Genomic DNA, 20,966 nt, shown 5'->3' with positions numbered 1-20,966 from the left:
ATTTTGAATCTCGAAATCGTGAAGAATTTCTCTGTGTTAGGTATCTATCTCATCCCTTCAGAATCCTCTTGAATCATTTCTCTCCAAAATTCTAAAGGCTCCTTGAAGCATCATTTGAAAAACCAACACTATAATCCAATCTCAGCATTTCATAGATGTGGACACTAAGTTAAGTAAAGTAATTGCCTGAGACTGCATACAGGGTTGTAGGCAGATTTAAAGCCATGACCCACATGCCCTTCCTCCTAGATAGGTCCGCTTTTTATTATATCATATTGCTTTTCTTTAAGTCAATAAATAATGAAACTTCTCCAGATGGTATGATACTGGTCTCTTCCATCTATTGGGTCATCATTTATTCTCCCATTAAATAATTTGAACACTTGCTCTGTACTAGGTATTGTGCTTGACACAGAAGATAAAATATTAAATATAATAAATGTAAGCAAGCTTGAGCCTTCCCTTGTAGCTCAGCTGGTAAAGAATCCACCTGCAATGCGGGAGACCTGGGTTCGAGTCCTGGGTTGGGAAGATCCCCTGGAGAAAGGAAAGTTTACCCACTCCAGTATTCTGGCTTGGAGAATTCCATGGACTGTATAGTCCATGGGGTCACAAAGAGTCGGACATTACTGAATGACTTTTACAGACAAGCTTGACCCCTGCCTTCCTGGGGTCCACATATGAGGATGCAGAAGTCTTTTTCTGGCAATTTTCAGGCCAAATTTGGGAAGCATATGTGCCTTATTTGACCTGACCATTCTTTTATAATGTATGAATTCATTGCTAGTATTTAAAATTCAAGGGTATTGTATTAAAGGCAATCTGGCAGTCCAGTTTCTCTTAAGGATTATAGTTTTGGAAAGACTAAGCCTTTAGATCCACCTAACATCAGTAACCTGGAGTGAAATATAGCAGACTTTTTTTTTCTAGGCATGTGCCTCTGTGCAGCCCAGTCCCCACCAATCCATATTTCTCTTCTTTTACCATCTGAGCCATCAGGGAAGCCCTCTTTGATATTACCTGCCCTAATCTTGTAAAAGGGCTTCCCAGGTGATGTGATGGTAAAGAATTCACTTGTCAGTGCAGAGACAGATGTGAGTTTGATCCCTGGGCCCAGGAAGATTCCCTAGAGTAAGAAGTGACTACTCACTCAAGTTTTCTTGCCTGGAAAATCCCATGGACACAGGAGCCTGGTGGGCAAAGAGTAGGACACAACTTAGTGACTAAACAACAATACAACCCATGAATAGGCTTGAAAGGAGACAAAAATTGAGGATGAGAGAAACAGTATCTAGAATGGTACAGCAGACATACCAAACAGCATATCTAATAAGAAAGTGTTTACTAAATGCATCAGGCTACTCGGTATCCTAAAATATGTTAATAATATATAAACAAGCAGTTTCTAATTGTGAAATTATCTTTCAAAACACAATAAGAACATTAGGAAAATCCCATTGATTTTATTGATCACTGCCAGCTAAATACTCAAATACTTCTTCAAATAACTCTTCTGGTTTATATGCAAATACAACAAAATGGAAGCTTGTTTTCTAAGTAGCTTGGCAAAATGATGCATGTATCTAGAAATGAAAATAAGAGTTTATTTCAATGAAACACAGACTCAGTAAACATCTAGTGAATCGTTCCTTGATATTAATTAAGATGAATTTGTGTGTTATCACTAGTATATAACAATTCTTATTAGAATTGGTTTATTTTTATTTTTATATTTTATAAGGTCAGGTTTCTCAGGCATTTTAAAGATTGAGGATGATTTAGTTAATTGTTGCTTTGAAATGTAAATATTATTCTCTGCTTTTACACTTTTAGCATTTAAATTGTGAGGCCTCATATAGAGACAATTGCTTATCCCATTATGGGCTTAATTTTTAAATATTGAAATCTGCCCTCATTGCAGTTTATCCTTTTAATCCTTCTTTTCATTATTTCCAGAGCATAGCTGCTGCTGCTGCTAAGTCGCTTCAGTTGTGTCCGACTCTGTGCATCCCCATAGACAGTAGCCCACCAGGCTCCCCCGTCCCTGGGATTCTCCAGTCAAGAACACTGGAGTGGGTTGCCATTTCCTTTTCCAATGCATGAAAGTGAAAAGTGAAAGTGAAGTCGCTCAGTCAGGTCCGACTCTTAGCGACCCCATGGACTGCAGCCCACCAGGCTCCTCCTTCCATGGGATTTTCCAGGCAAGAGTACTGGGGTGGGGTGCCATTGCCTTCTCCAGACACTTTTCCTAGGAACTTGTTTTCGCAAGTGAAGATAAATCCTTTGTTTTACAAAACAAGAGTCTGTCATGTGTCGTGTGTGCTGTCTCAGGCAACAAATTGCCTTTGTACCGTATTTCTGGTCTCTTTCCATATAGCTTGCTGTATCCTGTACACAGACTCCTGAAAAATCCTTTCCACTTGGGTAGGAAAGCCACGACTTTCTTCCTCCAGGGCGTTGATGGTTCATAGCGCAAAGGGAGTCCTCTCTCGGGGCAGGGGATTGTTCAGGGGCTGCATGGGGATGACGGAGTTGTACTTGTGCTACCTGTTAACGGAGTTCATGAGGGACGAATAGAACTGGATAGAACTGGAACTTACACCAGGTGTCCCTTAAGAAGTTTTCAGTCAACAGTAAGATAGTCCAGGCAGACCTGTTGATAGCATCATCTAAGTTCTGTAAATGCTGTCTGCCACATGGCATCTCAGCAAAGATGATTCCAGGCTTGATGCCGAAGTCGTTTTCCAGCAGGCATAGCAAAGAACTATAAATGATTCTGCTGCTGCTAAGTCGCTTCGGTCGTGTCTGACTCTGTGCGACCCCAGAGACGGCAGCCCACCAGGCTCCCCGTCCCTGGGATTCTCCAGGCAAGAACACTGGAGTGGCTTGCCATTTCCTTCTCTAATGATTCTAAATCAACCTAAATTCAAAAAGTCCATAATCATAATATACCTTATTCTACCTCTCCACCGAGGTAGCTATAGAGAAATATCAAGAGGGTCTATTCATGGATTCATGCAAGTTTTTATAGTGATATCTGTATTTAACAGTTCATCAAGTTCACACTGACATCTCATTTAATGATGTCTCACAACAAACAGAACAAACAAAGCAAAACAACAAACTACCAAGCTATAATAAAAATATTTGCTTTATAAATACAAAATTAAATTTCACAGGAACAAATGACTTATTTAAAGTTCAGCTGCTGACTCTGACTTGGGTTCTTAACTTTCTTTGTTAAATAAGTGCTCAAAGTGTAGCCATCCTGTAAGGTTGTTAAAAGGATAAAATAGGATAGCAGAGGAAAGGTTTAATGTAAAAATTAGTACCTGGCAGGGGCTTCCTAAATGCTTATAAGTAGTAAATGGTAAAAGGATTTGAACTTGGCTATTCAAGTATTACATTTGATTATCTCTCCTGCTTCCTATCCTTTGATGTTGCAAATGTGTTATAGAGTATGGGAGTGTGTTTAAATTGAACATGACCCAAAATTGTAGTCACTCATGCCTTGCAGTTTACTGAGTTTTCCAGGGAACTAATGGTTATAGATCAAACCCACAGGAGCTTTTACGCATGTAATTTGTTTTACTTCAGGAAAGTTATCCATATATGTGTTCATTTACAACAAGACATGAAATAATAAAATATAAACTTCCAGACTATATATGGTCATCTTACCAAAATCCTTTGCTTGTTTAAATCCCTTCAATACAATTTCTACCCAGTGCTCATACATTTTGTTCAATTCAGTTCAGTTCAGTCTTGTCCAACTCTTTACAACCTCATGAACCGCAGAATGCCAGGCCTCCCTGTCCATCACCAAATCCTGAAGTTCACACAAACCATGTCCATTGAGTCGGTGATGCCATCCAGCCATCTCATCCTCTGTTGTCCCCTTCTCCTCCTGCCCCTAATCCCTCCTAGCATCAGGGTCCTTTAAAATGAGTCAGCTCTTCACATCAGGTGACCAAAGTATTGGAGTTTCAGCTTCAACATCAGTCCTTCCAATGAACACCCAGGACTGATCTTTAGGATGGACTGGTTGGATCTCCTTGCAGTCCAAGGGACTCTCAGAGTCTTCTCCAACACCACAGTTCAAAAGCATTAATTCTTCTGTGCTCAGCTTCCTTTATAGTCCAACTCTCACATCCATACATGACCACTGGAAAAACCATAGCCTTGACTAGACGGATCTTTGTTGACAAAATAATGTCTCTGCTTTTTACTATGCTGTCTAGATTGGTCATAACTTTCCTTCCAAGCAGTAAGCATCTTTTAATTTCATGGCTGCAATCACCATCCGCAGTGATTTTGGAGCCCAGAAAAATAAAGTCTGACACTGTTTCCACTGTTTCTCCATCTATTTCCCATGAAATGATGGTTCTGGATGCCATGATCTTAGTTTTCTGAATGTTGAGCTTTAAGCCAACTTTTTCACTCTCCTCTTTCACTTTCATCAAGAGGCTTTTTAGTTCTTCTTTACTTTCTTCCATAAGGGTGGGGTCATCTGCATATCTGACATTATTGATATTTCTCCAGGCAATCTTGATTCCAGCTTGTGCTTCTTCAAGCTCAGCATTTCTCATGATGTACTCTGCATATAAGTTAAATAAGCAGGGTGACAATATACAGCCTTGACATAATCTATTTCCTATTTGGAAACAGTCTGTTGTTCCATGTCCAGTTCTAACTGTTGCTTCCTGACCTGCATACAGGTTTCTCAAGAGGCAGGTCAGGTATTCCCATCTCTTTCATTTTTTCCACAGTTTATTGTGATCCATGCAGTCAAAGGCTTTGGCATAGTCAATAAAGCAGAGATCGATGTTTTTCTGGAACTCTCTTGCTTTTTCCATGATCCAGCAGATGTTGGCAATTTGATCTCTGGTTCCTCTGCCTTTCCTAAAACCAGCTTGAACATCTGGAAGTTCACGGTTCACATATTGCTGAAGCCTTGCTTGGAGAATTTTAAGCATTACTTTACTAGCATGTAAGATGAGTGCAATTGTGCGGTAGTTTGAGCATTCTTTGGCATTCCCTTTCTTTGGGATTGGAATGAAAACTGACCTTTTCCAGTCCTGTGGCCACTGCTGAGTTTTCCAAATTTGCTGGCATATTGAGTGCAGCACTTTCACAGCATCATCTTTCAGGATTTGAAATAGGTCAACTGGAATTCCATCACCTCCACTAGCTTTGTTCGTAGTGATACTTTCTAAGGCCCACTTGACTTGACGTTCCAGGATGTCTGGCTCTAGGTCAGTGATCACACCATCGTGATATCTGGGTCATGAAAATCTTTTTTGTACATTTCTTCTATGTATTCTTGCCACCTCTTCTTAATATCTTCTGCTTCTGTTAGGTCCCTACCATTTCTGTCCTTTATCGAGCCCATCTTTGCATGAAATGTTCCCTTGGTATCTCTAATTTTCTTGAAGAGATCTCTAGTCTTTCCCATTCTGTTGTTTTCCTCTATTTCTTTGCATTGATCGCTGAGGAAGGCTTTCTTATCTCACCTTGCTATTCTTTGGAACTCTGCCTTCAGATGCTTATCTTTCCTTTTCTCCTTTGCTTTTCACTTCTCTTCTTTTCACAGCTATTTGTAAGGCCTTAGGAAGGCTTTCTTATCACACCTTGCTATTCTTTGGAACTCTGCCTTCAGATGCTTATCTTTCCTTTTCTCCTTTGCTTTTCACTTCTCTTCTTTTCACAGCTATTTGTAAGGCCTCCCCAGACAGCCATTTTGCTTTTTTTGCATTTCTCTTCCATGGGGATGGTCTTGATCGCTGTCTCCAGTAAAATGTCACGAACTTCCATCCATAGTTCATCAGGCACTGTGTCTCTCAGATCTAGCCCCTTAAATCTATTTCTCACTTCCACTGTATAATCATAAGGGATTTGATTTAGGTCATACCTGAATTGTCTAGTGGTTTTCCCTACTGTCTTCAATTTAGGTCTGAATTTGGCAATAAGGAGTTCATGATCTGAGCCACAGTCAGCTCCTGGTCTTGTTTTTGCTGACTGTATAGAGCTTCTCCATCTTTGGCTGCAAAGAATATAATCACTCTGATTTCGGACCTCAGACAGGTGGTAGCTGCTCTCTCTAGCTTCACTGCTCTACCTCAAATTTCCCTCCAAGATGTCATCCAGTCCTGCGGCTGCAATGTCATCTATAAACTGATGGCGGTGTAACTGGCCATTCTCTCAAACTCCAGATTAGTCTCCAAGTTGCTCCTCTTCATATTTTTGCATCTTTTCCTCTTTTTAGTACATGTGTTCCTCCTCGCTCATCCCTTTCTCTTCTCAACTGCAGAAAATACACAGCATGAAAGTTGAGAATTATGCTTTATTCAGCATGCAAACTGAGGATTTAAGCCTGGGAGATAGCCTGTCAGAGTTCTGAGATTCTGTTCTGAAGAAGTAAGGAGGAGCCAGGAAATGTAGTTTTTGCAACAAAACCCAGGTAGTCAGAACATCTAAAGATTGTTGTCAATTAAATAAAACCCAGACATCCCAGGTGGCACTAGTGGTACAGAACCTACCCACTAATGCAGGAGACATAAGAGACCTGGGTTCGTTCCCTGGGTCAGGCAGATCCCCTGGTTGTAGGCATGGCAACCCACTCCAGTAATCTTGCCTGAAGAATCCCATGTACAGATGAGCCCAGCCGGTTACAGTCCGTGGGATCGCAAAGTGTCAGACATGACTGAAGAAACTTAGCATGCAAATAAAAACCAGACTGCTTAAGTTAATGAATTTAACATGTGTCTGTATGAAAACATGCAAGAATCTGGGCTCACTAAACTTATCTGTTTTTTATGCACCTTAACCATCTAGGGTCAGTATCCCCCCCTCTTTTTTTTCCTATCCTGAATTCCCTCAGGGTACACAGTCAGTCAGGGTGGCTGCAATAGCTAATGGCTTGATGGCCACAATATCTTTTGTTTGCTGACACAGCACGGGACATTCTTCATCCACATTCTGCTCACTCAGAAGAGTCCCAGATCTTTATCTGCTTGTCATGTCATCTCTGCTCATCCAGAACAGCCCTCCAGGATCCTCATCTGCCATCCCATCTGACTGGACTTCTGCTCTACATCTCTCCTTTGACATCCATAATGATCTTGCAGTCTCACATCTACCCTCTTTATTTCTGTGTCTGTGGCTCAGCTCTGTGTGTATGCCTTTCTAGAACAGAAGTTCCAACTCCATCCTTCTAGCTTCTTTCATATCCCTCTGTTCCTCATTCAATATCAGCTTCCATTTTGTTCTTGAACCCAGGGGTTTTCAAGTTTGGAACTCAGACCAGCAGCAGCAGCATCTGCTGGAAACTTGCTGGTAATGCAAATTCCTGTGCCCCACTGCAGACAAACTGGGTCCCCAACTCTGGGGGTGGGGCTCAGCCATCTGGGTTTGACAAGCCTCCCAGATTATTCTGATGCATGTTAAACTTTTAGACCCACTGTTCTCCAATCCACCTGTTCTCAGCCTTGGCTGACATTTGAATAACCTGAGGAAGTTTTTAAAAAATATCCATGTCTGGGCACCACCCCAAACCTATTAAAACAAGTTCTCTGGAGGTGGGGCCCAATTATATGCATTTTTTAAAAAGCTCCCCTGGTAATTCTAATGTACAATCAGGGTTGACTTTAATCTGCCAAGATGTTTCCTGTTATTAGGCATTTACTTGGTCTATCTGTCTGAAAAGCTCTTCCCTGCTTCATGTGCCTTGTTCTTTTGTAGTCTTCAGGTCAGAGCAAAATTATAACCTTCTCAGAGAGGCCTTCCCTGGCCATCCTTATTCCAAGAGCACTTTTTCCTTTAATTTTTCCTTAATCCTGCTAATCTCTAATTGAAATTATTTTGCTTAATCATTCATTTTCTCAATGGCTCCACTAGAATGTCAACTCCTAGGAGAACAATGATTTATTTTCAAGGGTGAATCCCCAACTCCCTGGAACAGGGCTGGGTTCCTGATAGGGACTCGGTAAATATTTATTGTATAAAAGAACAAACACCAGACAAAACATGCTGTTTATTCCAAACTCTGTGCTTTTGATGGATTGGTTTCCCTTGCCTAAAATTTTGTTCTACTTTCATTATCTTTTATCTTATGATTAGTAACATTTTCACAAAGGGCCAGAAAATCTGTCTCAAGTCTTTATCCCCTCTCAGCTTTCTTTCCTGAAGTCACATTAAGATATTGTAACATCACTGAATGATTCACTTTTATTTAAATGCACCATGAATATTTGCTTCTAATGGAAGTTCCTGAAGCACATAGACCAAGTTTTAGGTCTCTTTCGGCTTGTTCCCTGGTGTGGATGGGTTATGCTACTGGGTACACACGAGTAGATACTTTCTGTGGTGAATTGACCCGAGGAAGGGAAAAGCTTTCAGTCAATAGTTTTAAAAGGCAAGGGGCCATTGAAAAGAGAGAGCAGGGAAAATAACAGATACAGGAAAGAACACCTGGCTCAATACAGAGATTGAATTTTTATAACAAAACAAACAAGAGGGGCGGGGCATCTAATGCATGTCTGAGTATTGGGAATGCTGTTTCCTGTTGCTCCTTCTTTCTAGTCCAGCATTTTGGAAGACATAGGTCTGTACAGAAATCTTCTTCTGCCCCCCACTCATCCCTTCCCTTTCTGTCTTAAACTGCAGAGAACTCTGAAACCAGCACTCACATCAGGGAATGCTGGGAAGCCACGGGCAGCCTTTCATGGCAAGCAAGCTACTACAGAAACTCCTCTTTTATGATGTTACATTATCTATATAAGAGCAATCAAAGACATCAGCTGGAAGTCCCCCAACACTGAGCAAGAACTGAGGGGCTCACACACCGCTGCTTGAAATGTCTTGCTGGGTGACCAGTAGGGTTCTTCAGCTTGAATTAACATGACAATCCTAAGAGATTGATCTGTTCCTCAGGAGGAGGGAATGCCTGCTGGCTTCAACTGGACAGAGATGGAAAGAGGACAAAACCCTCAGATGATGATCTAATATGTTGGAATTAGGATGCTTTCATCTTCCATTAGTTCAGGCAGAGTGTCTTCATTTTGTGTATCTGAGATTTCTTAATGAACTAGAGATAGAATTATTTAGACATATTTCCTCTTAGACATACAGTTTTATGTTTGAAGATCTAGGCTGGCCCTTAACAAAACTGTTAGAGGTTTGGTAGCACTTTAACTCTTTTGACTTTGACCTTCTTTCTAGACTCTGAAAATTCAGGAGGTTCCTTAGTTCTTAAGATTCAAGAATCGGAGACATGTATTTTCATTATTTTCCCTCATCTGTATTCTTGCACTGACTATCCCCTTCTTCATTTATACTCCTCCATCCAAGGAATCAATATTCCCCATTGCTGCTGCTGCTGCTTCTGCTAAGTCGCTTCAGTCGTGTCCGACTCTGTGAGACCCCATAGACGGCAGCCCACCAGACTTCCCCATCCCTGGGATTCTCCAGGCAAGAACACTGGAGTGGGTTGCCATTTCCTTCTCCAATGCATGAAAGTGAAAAGTGAAAGTGAAGTCGAGTCCGACTCTAGAGACCCCGTGGACTGCAGCCTAACGAGGCTCCTCCATCCATGGGATTTTCCAGGCAAAAGTACTGGAGTAGGGTGCCATTCTACATTGTTGCCTACTGGTTTTTGACATCCCTTTCCCCACTCACACCTGCCATCTTCTATAATCTCCCAAATTCTAGAACTTTCCTCTCATCACTTTCCTGGGTCAATTTCCTTTAAGCAAGAATATTTTCTTGAGTCAAGAAGACTCAGACACGACTGACCACACACACAGGCAACTTGATAAACTAATTTGCACTCTGTTGCTAACCTAATGTGTTACTTTTACCAAGGAATGGATTTGCTTTTAAAAGATGTCAAACTCAATAACGCAAAGATTATAAATAGGAATTTCTAGCGGTATTTGGGGATTGGAAAAATGCAGGGAAGATTTGGGCAGTGGGTGAGGCAAACCATGTAGAGGTGGTCTCAGTCACCTCACAGGGGGCCACCTCGCAGAATATACTTTGTTAGCATAATCCAGTTTACCATGCTCCATGCACAGCACCAATGCATAATTCTTCATGGACTTCTGGAGCTAGAGTCATTGCCCCAAGCTTGACATGCAATGTCTGAGGACTAGCCATAGTGCAGCAGGAAAACGAGAGATCCTTCTAGGCTCACAGAGAGGGAATTTATAAGAAAGGGAGAAAGAGAAAGAGAAACCAGTTGAAGACCTACAATATATACTTAGTCTATGTTCTAGATGCAATTTAACAACAACAACAACAACAAAAAACTATTGAAATAATTTATAGGGAATGCCTTCAGGCAGAGTTCAGTTCATTTTAACATGTTTATTGAATGCCAATGCAAAATTCATAATAATTGTAATAATAAATGACTAAGCAGTGATGCTGAATTGGCACTTACTTTGTATCATGCAGGCTTCCCTGATAGCTCAGGTGGTAAAGAATCTGCCTGCAATGTAGGACACCCCAGTTCAATTCCTGGGTCTGAAAGATCTGCTGGAGAAGCAATAGGCCACTCACTCCAGTATTCTTTGGGCTTCCCTTGTGGCTCAGCTGGTAAATAATCCGCCTGCAATGTGGGACACCTGGGTTTAATCCCTGGGTTGGGAGGATCCCCTGGAGAAGGGAAAAGCTACCCATTCCAGTATTCTTGCCTGGAGAATTCCATGGACTGTATAGTCCATGGGGTCCCAAAGAGTCAGACATGACTGAGTGACTTTCACTTTCACTTATATCATGCATTCCACTAAGCATTTTACATGGATTATTTCAGTTAGTCATTTTATTAGCTTTGTTGTTTGGTAGGAGGTGGTACGCTAGTTAGCTAATTCTCTAAGGAAAAAAAGCCCTAGTTTGTAACATTTGCTGATTGTGGAAATAGTCCCAGCATGGATGATTTCAAGTCACCAACAGTTCACAAAATTTCTGAATATATAGCAACTGGCCCACAAAATTCCTAATTATAACAGTTGGCTCTCATCATGAGTAGGAGTAGTTCCAGCACACCACAGGTAGAAGGGACTTTTTAAAAACTGTATTTATATTATAGTTGACCTGGGCTTCTCAGGTGACACTACTGGTAAAGAACCCATCTGCCAATGCAGAAGATAGGAGATGCAGATTTGATCTGGATCAGGAAGATACCGTGGAGGAGAGCATGGCAACCCACTCTAGTATTCTTGTCTGGAGAATCTCATAGATAGAGGAGCCTGGAAGGCTACAGTCCATAGGCTGCCAAGAGTTGGGATGACTGAAGCAATTAGCACACACGTAGTTGATTTACAATGCCGTGTTATTTTCAGGTGTACAACACAGTGATTAATTTATACATAAACATATACTTATTTCTTTTCAGATTCTTTTCCCCTATAGGTTATTACAGAATATTGAGTAGAGTTCCCTGTGCTATATTGTAGGTCCTTTCCAATTATCTATTTTATATAAGTAATGTGTATTTGTTAATCAATCCCAAACTCCTAATTTATCTCTTGTCCCAACATTTCCCCTTTGGTAACCATAAATTTGCTTTTGAAGTCTGTAAGTCTATTTCTGTTTTATAAATAAGTTAATTGCAGCATTATTTATAGTAGCCAAGACATGAAAGCAACCTAAATGTTCATTGATAGAGGAAAGGATAAAAAAGATGTGGTGCATACGTACAATGAATATAACATGTCATAAAAAAGAATGAAATAATGCCATTTGCAGCCACATGAATGGACTTAGAGATTATACTAGGTAAAGTAAGTCAAGGGCTTCCCTGGTGGCTCAGTCTGTAAAGAATCTGCCTGCAATACAGGATCCACCTGCAATGCAGGAGACCTGGGTTTGATCCCTGGGTTTGGAAGATCCCCTGGAGAAGCAAATGACAACCCACTCCAATATTCTTGCCTGGGAAATCCCGTAACAGAGGAGCCTGGGGGGCTACAGTCCATAAGGTCAAGAGAGTCAGACATGACTCTCTTATTAATTAATCATCGTCATCAAAATAAATCAGAGAAAGACAAACATCCTATAGTTCATCTTTAAAAAATAATACAAATGGAAGGTACTTTAAAAAATTCCCTCTTTGTTAGTATGACTAGTTTATTCTAGTTTGTCTGGGACTTTCCTAATTTTAGTGTTGAAAAATATGCATCTAGGGAATCCCCTCAGCCCCAGGAAAACTGAGGATACCCTATCCTTTTTACATATGAGGAAACTGAGACTTAGAGAATTTAGGAAATTTGTCCAAGATCACAGGGTAATAAGCAACAGAACTGCCATCAGGATCCTAGAGTTAAATTACAGACAGCCTGTGAGTTTCACTGCAGCAGAGATAGTGCCTTCCTTTCTTTAGCAGAGATTAGACATGAGTACACAACTGATCGTAAAAGAGATGACCCACACAGGCACAGAAATCCACACACACGCACAGAAAAAAAAGAAAAGCCACGGTGCTCTGTAGCAGAATCAAGGCATATTATATGTATATGAAAAAAGTAATTATAGACTGCCTAACTCACACACTGAGCTCAGTCTCAATTTACTGAGATCCCCACAAAGGAACGTTCCACTATCTTTTAGAAGCTGCACTAACATAATTTGATATAAATTCTCCACATTGTACTATGGCCATAGATGGAACCAGGTTACACTTGGCAGCAGACATCTGCAGCAGTACAACTAAGGCTATGTATTTTAATAACCTAGGAAATTTTATACGAGAACATTTGCCTTTAATGATGCACTGTTGAATGCAAGCTTCATTAACTATAACACAATCCTTCAATTTAAGAAATCATTTCAATGATTATTCCTAATGAGTATCAAGATATTTACATGAAAAGTAGAGCTTTTTCCCTCCTAAATTGAAACTCATGAAATTTAGTATATCCTTTAATGATAATAGCCTCAAGAATAAGTCTCATGAATAATAATGCTAATGTCCCATTATTTGTTAAATAAAATAAAGTTTTGTTTGGAAACTTCAAATTTTGCTTTTTTAAAATTTTTGATATAGGTTTTAATAAATGGCATCCATAAAAATTTAAAGGCTTTGTTTGGAGTGAACATCACTTTTAACCTAATAGACACTTTTTAATGGATAAAATGCATTACCTATTACATTGAGATGAGTTATTCTGATTTTGTAAAATGCCATACCATTCTGAAAGCATTAGAAGAGTGCAAAATGGCATTAATTCACAACAAGCGACATTTCAGAGAAGTTGATTCAGTAAGAACACATACATATGAAAAATAGTGATTCTCAACACCCATGAGGTATCTTAATTATCTTAAAAGCTTTCAAGAAACTCTCCTCAAATACGCTTCAAAAAAAAAAGGTCACATACTCACCTCATTAACTTTGAAAAATAAGCATATGCTAAACAAGGCTTTGTGTGTGAGTGTGTGAGTGTGTCTGTGTGTGTATGCATGTGTGTGTGTGTGTGTGATAGCAAATGAAGGAAATAGGGATGTTTAAGTTGAGGGTCACAACATAGTAACCAGAAATAGATTTAAATTTCATTTCACAGAGGACTTTATGTCCCTGAGGTCTATTTCACGCTAAAATTGCATGAATCTAGTAGTGCAAAGGGATTTAGAAAAAATATTATAGAATCCTTGGGGCTAGACATCTCTCCCAAGTAAGCAGCAAAAGAATGTGGGTGAGGAACAGGAGTACAAGGAAACTTGGGAAGAAAAGAGTGTCTCTCCAATACAAATCAGCAATGTTGTGTTTTGCATAAAGTAGATATCTTCTATTTCTATTTGTTTTGCCTAGCACCAAGAATTTAAATTGATATCACTGACTTCAGAAAACATGGAAAGATCAGAAAGCACAATATACTGTCGCCTTAAAAGGAAATTTAATAGTTCTATTTCTGGGATGATTCAGGATCAGTTTTGTCTGTAAGCTACAAACAACTGGATATTCTTAAATCAGAGATTATCACCTGAGTTTTGATTTGGGAGTTAGGGCTACTGTAAGCTCCAAATTTGATGCAAATTTTTCTGGGAAAATTATTGAAATATCAATTTCTTGTCAAAGAAGCTGAACAAAATTCAAGGAACTCTAGTAGAATCTCTGGCTTATGGCTGCATCATATAATTCATATTTATGTATGTTTATTATGTACTTGATTACTTAGAAGGTGTACAGTGTAGTTATAATAAACCTTAGTCACATTTTTGCTGTATTTTAAACATGCTAAAAAGCTTACTAATTAAAGCAGATGGAGTGAGTCTAAATTTAAGAAATTACAAAATAATTATTTAAATATACATTTTAATGATATTCTCAAATTGCACCAGTAACATGCTCTTGGAGACACAAGCACTGTTTGTTTTTTATTGTAGCAGAGTTGGCTTTGATCAGAATTTATCACCTGTAAAACATGATGGTTGAGAAGTTATCAAGATAAGTCCGAGCCCACAAATGCCCTATTGCCTTGTTGGGCTATAAATTATATTAATACCACTGCATATCCATACTTCTATCCCATCTTCCCTTGTTTCATCTAAACTGTAAATATACTTAGGGAAAAATCGTTGCTTTAATCCACATCATTCATTTATTATAATCATAAGCAAGATCATGGAAGACTCCCATGACCTGTCATATTTTGAAAGGGAAGAGAGAAAGAACTCTTGAACACAAGGAGAAGCAAAATTTCCACTGAAAAAGAAAATAATTATGAAAATGTAAGCCAGGAATGCTAAAGATGGCACTCACATATCATTCATCAGTCTTTATATGTCATTTATAACTGACAGAAAAAATGCATAAAAAATAAGAGCACAGACAAATAGGTAAGGATGGTATCTTTAATATACTGGGGCCATACAAGTGGCAACCTAATAATCTATATGCAGATAAAGTATCATTCAAGATTCAAGAGAAAATAAAAAGATTTTGATATCCACAAAAGTTAACAGAAGTTACTATTGACAGACTGACACTATAAGATAAACTAAAATATAAATATCAGGAAGAAAAAAAATAAAGCCATAATAAAAGAATTATTGTTCTTCAGTCACTAAGTTATGTTTGTAACTACATGAACTAAGAAATAAGAAATCTACTAAGGCTGACAATTTTTCTTACACATACACATTCCTTATTAAAAAAAAAAAACTAAAATTAAATGAGAACTTAAGAATTCAGAAGAGGATGAAATAAATAATGATGACTGAAGAAATGGATTGTCATGTAAACTCAATAAACATTGATTGCAAAAATCATTATAATAATAATAATGACAAAAGAATGTTTGTCATGAGATTTAATAATAAGATGGAATTAAGTTAAGCTAATAACAAATGAAGGAGAAAAGGGATATTTAAAGAAAAAAAATGTTTGGAAGGAATATAAAGACATAGATTAACTTTAGAGTTTACTAAATATATATCATTAAAAATGTTAACTGTGCTCTTCTTCTTTGTCTTTTTTAGTTCCCTTCCCTTCTTTTGATGAACAAAAAAAGTCTACAGCAGTGGAATGAAATAGAGCAAGGCAGATGTCTGTGCAGAAGTCGAGGCAGCCACAGTGGCTTCTTTGCAGTCCAAAGACAATGATGAAGACATTCAAAGATGTTGCTACCTAGTAAGGGTAGGATAAGGAGGGATGTCCATGCAGGAAGGGGCCTGATGTGAGATGCTGAGCAGACTCAGGAGGCAGTCTGTCCATATGGGACTGGAGAGGTGAGGGATGATATTGTGGTGGCTATTGAAACCTAAGGGAAAATATCAGAGCACAAGTGTAGTAAAGAAAATGTCAATGCAAGGGGGCTGTTCAGTCTGAGGGGTGGAGCCCAAGTGACTGAGAGGTGTCTGCGTGTGCGCTGAACCAAAGCAGTGTTGAACTCAAGTGGGTTCAGGGAGGGCCTGAACATAGGAGGAGCATCCCAAGATGGGGTCATGAGGCTGAAAAGAGAGTCTATTCAAAAGAATGGGTCCAAGTGGGATTTCAGAACCTGGGCAAGATGAGAAAGGTACTTTCCCAGTAGGGATCCAGCCTTGAGGGTTGAAGCCTCTCAGACTGAAGAGAATGCACCCAGATACTAAGGGTGGATGTGGCCTGCAACAAGACATCAGAGCATGAGAAGAATGAGCAAAATTTCTGCTCATGGACAGTACAGCAGCAGTGATGTAAGATTGATTATAAACAAGGGGACTGATTCAATAAGTAAATATATACCAAGGAGAGTAGGAGATAGGTTTCTCACTTTTAGAGAAAGGAGTTACAAATACAGAAAAATGAAGAAAAAAAAACAAACAAACTAGAATGAGATTTGTGCTACTGGATTGGAATTATAAGTATTGTTTTGAACATATGGTTTCAATTTAAAGAAATAAATATAGATGTTTATATATGTATATATAAATATATTTGCAAACACATATACATATTTAAACATCTTTATATATAGATATTTAATTACATATAGAAATAGTTGTTGTTTAGCCACTAAGTCATGTCAGACTCTTTGTGACCTCTTGGACTAGTTTACCAGGGTCCTCTGTCCATAGGATTTCAGGTAAGAATACTGGAGTGGGTTGCCAGTACCTTCTACAGAGGATCTTCCTGACTCAGGAATAGAACCTGCATTTCCTGCATTGGCAAGCAGATTCTTTACCATTGAGCCACCAGGGAGGCCCCTCTTATACATGTCTATATGTATGCAATAAATATATGCATAATAAATCATATATATATATACACACACATAGTAAATCATATCCAGTGTTCTTGCCTGGAGAATCCCAGGGACAGGGGAGCCTGGTAGGATGCCATCTATGGGGTCGCACAGAGTCGGACATGACTGAAGCGACTTAGCAGCAGTAGCAGCAGCAGTAAATCATATATTTATACACATATACATAACATGTGTATATGTTTTATATGTGTATATACATATGTGTGTATGTGTGTATATACACATATGTATTTGCTATAGCTTTGCCCCAGAGTAGCAACACTCTAATGAAAACTTTGGGAACTCTGGTTTTGGCTTCTAAACACCACTGTATTTAGAGTAATAGAACTGCAGATCCTTGTAGAAATAACTCATTCCAGAAAACAAAGATATGCCTTTGTTATGAAGAGTTATATAGAAATAACTCATTCAAGAAAACAATGAGGAAAACATGTCAAAAATATGTGGGAACTAACTTGAAGAGAATCTCACTTGCCAAATCTGAAGTAATATATGCTGTGCTGTGCTCAATTGCTTCAGTCATGTCCAACTCCTGTGATCCTGTGGACCATACCCTGCCAGGCTCCTCTGTCCATGGGTTTCTCCAGGCAATAATACTGGACTGGATTGCCATGCTGTCCTCCAGGAGATCTTACCAACCCAGGGGTCAAACCTGCATCTCTGAGGTCTCCTGCATTGGCAGGCAGGTTCTTTACTACTTGTACCACCTGGAAAGACTCCTGAAGTAATATATGTGCCAAAATAAATGATAGCCGCAGACAATTTATGGCTGTAGTAGGGAAAAAGAAATAGTACAAATAACATAAAAAATTAATTTTAAAAAGTGATTCTTAAAAAGCCATCCAAAAAAAAAAGAAAAACACTAAAATATACACAAAGTGCTAGAAAAAATGATATTTAAAAAAAGAGAGAAAACACAGGGAAGAAAAATTAATATTATAAAAGTGCATAATTTCATATATAGTAGATATTTAGATTCTAAAGATAATTCTATGGGGAAAAAAAACCTAATTTCAATAAATTTGCAAACTTAGGCAAATGTATAACTTTTGGGCTCCCTGGTGGCTCAGTTGGTGAAGAATCTGCCTGCAGTGTGGGAGACATGGGTTCAATCACTGCGTTGGGAAGATCCCCTGGAGGGAAGGCACGGCAAGGATTCCAGTATCCTTTCCTGGAGAATCCCCATGGACAGAGGAGCCTGGGAGGCTGTAGTCCATGGGGTCACAAAGATTCAGACATGACTGAGCGTCTAAACACACACACACATAACTTAATTGAAAATCATAATTAGCTATATCTTATTATATAACATACATAAATTAAGTAGACAATAACAGAGAATTGAATTTATAGTAAATTGCCACCTCCCACATTATACATACCTTTTCACACACACAGAGGCAACAATAAACACCGATTTCAGACTGTTTTATTGACAAGTCCCACTGAACTTTCCTGATTTCTGTCTTATTTGAAGTAGTTCAGAGAAGAATAAAGAAGGATATCCATCCTTTCCAAAGCTGTGTGCTGTGCTAATTTGCTTAGTTGTGTCTGACTCTGTGGAACCCCATGGACTGTAACCTGCCAGGCGCCTCTGTTCATGGGAATTCTCCAGGCAAGAATACTGGAGGGAGTTGCCATTTCCTTTTCCAGGGGATCTTCCTAACCCAGTGATCAAGCCCAGGTCTGCATTGTAGGTAGATTCTTTACCATCTGAACCATTGAGGAATCCCCTTCCAAAGCACAGCCTAGATTAATCTTTGAAATCTAAATCTGGTATAAACTATACAAGAATAAAAATATAATCTACTTTCATTGTAAACATAGATACAAAAATCTAAATATTAAATTAGGAAACTAAACTCAGCAATTTGTAAAACCATAATGTGTTGTGATCAAGAAGAAACCATTAAAAAAAATTTTTTTAATGACATTACATGTCATTATATTAATGCAATTCATTAAATACATTAAATACATTAAAATAATAAAAAGCAGAAAATATACCATCATTTCAACAGTCATAGGAAAGAACAATTGCTCAATTCAATACGTATTCCTAAAATACTCATACTTGTTCAATTCCTCATGGAGATTCCTTATTAATTCACAACTAAACTTTAAGTTTTTGAAAACATGGTATGAAATCAATAAATGGCAGTTATCCAGAGACTACATGAAGTAGTCGAGAAATTAGTGTTCCAAGAAAATGTCCCTGGTGAAAAGAAATCAATTTGAATCTTCAGTCTGTAACACCTTCAAATGATCTAAATATTGTTTTTCATAATGAAAATCCCAAATGAAAGTCATAAATTACAAACATCAGAAAGGAGGGACACAGTTCAGGAAATATGTCATTGGAAATAACTGCAAATCTAAATTATAAAGCAAATTTTGCTGACTCATAACATTATTTTCTGTTGTGGGGAAATGGCACACTTACTTTGGAGAAAAAGCCTATCATTTTCTCATTTCTTTAATCCGATTCTGTAGGTGGTCAACTCCAATTGCTAAGCTTGGCACTGTTAGCTTCGTTTCTCCTAAGCCAAGTAAAACAGATGGAGGATAGCTAAATTGACAAAAAATAATTTACTATGGGGTATGTTCACACAATTTCACACCTTCCAAGAGTTATAATAGCTATATTGTTCATTGGAATATATTCATATGAACCTAGGGCAAAGGGAAATAGGGATTTTCACTTGAAGCAAGGCACTGGAAATATATTAACATCAAAACCAGGAGCACAAGATGCTCTCAAAAAATATGTTCATACAGCTGGTGGGTACAATGAACATTTGCATTGGTATTCCTGATTGCTTAGTGATTCCAAATGCTGTTAGGACGAGAAAAAGTTGAAAGGTTTAAGATTCTTGGTCCTGGCAGATTTGGTAATGAGAGAGCTTTTTTAATTTAAAAAAAAAAGGAAGAAGCAATAAAACATCAGGAGATGAGGAAAAAAGGGTGCTTATAAATGGTTATTAATTTGCCATGTTGGGTTGTAAAAACATCTGTATGTCTCCATGTCCAAATATATTGGGAAAAAGAAATGTTCTGCTCAAATCACTCAGTGCAATTGAATGAGAAATCATTAATAGTGGGTCCTCACAAGAACTAATCCAGTCTTTACAGGGCTATCTTAATGCGTTGTTCCCTCTTTCAGTCATTGGTAATTTTACAACATTTCAGTGGATACTGCCAGAGTCAGGGCTTGTGGAATATTTACTTAGACTACTAGGGAAACATTCAGTAATTAAGGCAACATAGCAGTTAACCTCAATTAAAAGGAACCTCCAGGACAAAGTTGGTTTTCTGATTTTCCACAGTCAATTGCTTCTACACTTTATGAAAACGTTAGTCAAATTTGAATTGCCCATGTCACTGGGAGTAAACGTCATGTAGCTCAGGATTTGTTTCTGAGTCTTCCTGTCACTAATCAGTTATATAAACTTTTCCGTGTACTTCGTTCCAAGCTATGAAAATTTCCATCTGGAAAGAAAGCTTATTTTTGGTTATCTTTTTTCATTTTATTTTTTTAAAACTGTCTTCTTATAGTCTCTAGGCAACATATATTTTGAACTCTCTAAATTACTTTTTGAAGAATTTCAAAGTAAAAGGAGAAACAAAGAATCATGTTAACATGTTAACATTTTCATACCTTTACTGACAAATTTCCAAATCATTCCTAAATGCTATTAAACCTGAATGACCCCATAAAAAGCAAGAGATCTCTCTACATCACCCGGGACAAGGTAAAAGCCCCTACACAGCTCAAAAATCCACCAAGCCTTTGGAATTTCAAATTCCAGACCCCTTATCCTCTTATTCACTCCTCAGTGGATGTTTCCATAATGCAAAAGAATCCCTGGGCTGGTTGATGGTGGTGGTTAGGTGTCATGACTATACAATAAGACTAATAGTCGATAGTTTGCATTAGCAAGTGGATTACCACTTGGTTTAGCCAATTACATTGTGAAGTCAACCCAAAGAACTAGACCAGACATAGGGCCAAATTAATTTGCCATTTTAATGATAAATCAGGTTAGTCTCCCACTGATTATAATTGATTTATGCTGCACAGATTTATTTGTCCCTCAACTATTATCAAAAGGGTTTAACAATCTTTTCTCTTTGTCCACCCAAACCCCAATCAACGTTTTATTTTAAACCATTTATCTAGAGAGAGGGTGGTTTTCTCTCAGATGCTAATGAACAATTCATTCT

General features: G+C 38.4%; 1 pseudogene; it reads right to left on the bottom strand.

Annotated features, from left to right (window-relative positions):
* Positions 1–2,318: 2,318 nt before the first annotated feature.
* The window catches only part of LOC133256209 (TIR domain-containing adapter molecule 2-like), a 134,713-nt pseudogene continuing 116,065 nt past the window's right edge, over positions 2,319–20,966 (bottom strand).

Source organism: Bos javanicus, chromosome 2 (assembly GCF_032452875.1).
Source record: "Bos javanicus breed banteng chromosome 2, ARS-OSU_banteng_1.0, whole genome shotgun sequence".
NCBI lineage: Eukaryota > Metazoa > Chordata > Mammalia > Artiodactyla > Bovidae > Bos > Bos javanicus.
The sequence above is the reverse complement of the archived record's forward strand: the minus strand, read 5'-3'. Positions and strand labels throughout refer to the sequence as shown.